The sequence below is a fragment of the Silene latifolia genome, chromosome 4 (assembly GCF_048544455.1).
Source record: "Silene latifolia isolate original U9 population chromosome 4, ASM4854445v1, whole genome shotgun sequence".
Lineage (NCBI taxonomy): Eukaryota > Viridiplantae > Streptophyta > Magnoliopsida > Caryophyllales > Caryophyllaceae > Silene > Silene latifolia.
Window position 1 is genome coordinate 18,499,055 of NC_133529.1, and position 982 is coordinate 18,500,036.

Consider the following 982-nt stretch of genomic DNA (forward strand, 5'->3'; position numbering starts at 1 on the left):
GGGTTCCACATAAGGCGAATCAAGGGCGTGAAGCCACTCCCGTAAGTGACTCCACTCAGCCAGGGACGCGCCCCGAAGATCACAGACAGATACACAACAACAATGTTAATATTCAACAACCGTCACAATACCAACACTATACTTTAACTACAATCATCACAAAATCACCAACCACATCATGTAATTAATACTGAGTAGGGAAACCCTACCTGGAATGCAAACACCAAAAGCAGACGATCTAGCAGCTATCTCAAAATCTCTCTTTTACGAACCCTCCTCCTATACACATAATCATACAATCACTACTAATACAAAAAATTCATAAAAAACCCCAATCCCAAAATTAGGGTTTAACAAACCTCAACCAAACGCTACAAAAACGGTATGTAGGACTTACCCTTGATGCAAGGATCACAATGATATCAAGAACAATTGAAATCGACTCCTCTAGCTCCGGAATTTGCTAATAATGCGGATGAATCAAACAACGTAGTTGCAATCTCTCTTTTTGTGAATTAGGTTTGTAAAAAGTGTTTAGAAAATATAACAGAGTATTTGTATATTAATCTCGCATTATTAACAAAACCCGTCAAACATTCCCCGATAACCGACTTACTCGATCGAGTAAGTAACATACTCGATCGAGTGCCACGTACTCGATCGAGTGCCAAGGCTACTCGATCGAGTACCCTACAGGCAGACTACTGTTTCGTAAATCAAAACATACTTACTCGACAGAGTAAGCCCCACTCGATAGAGTACCCAGAGACTCATAAAACCGTAGTATTACAGTCTTCCATCCTTAAAAAGAACTTCGTCCCCGAAATTCAAACCACAACAAAATGAAAACACACTAACACACTCCCGGCACAACAACCAAAATCAAAACTCAACATAAAACTCCAACACATACTTACCAAACCAAACTCAACCCGACTCAAACAACTAGTAACTACATAAAATTCAACACAAAAAGATGCAA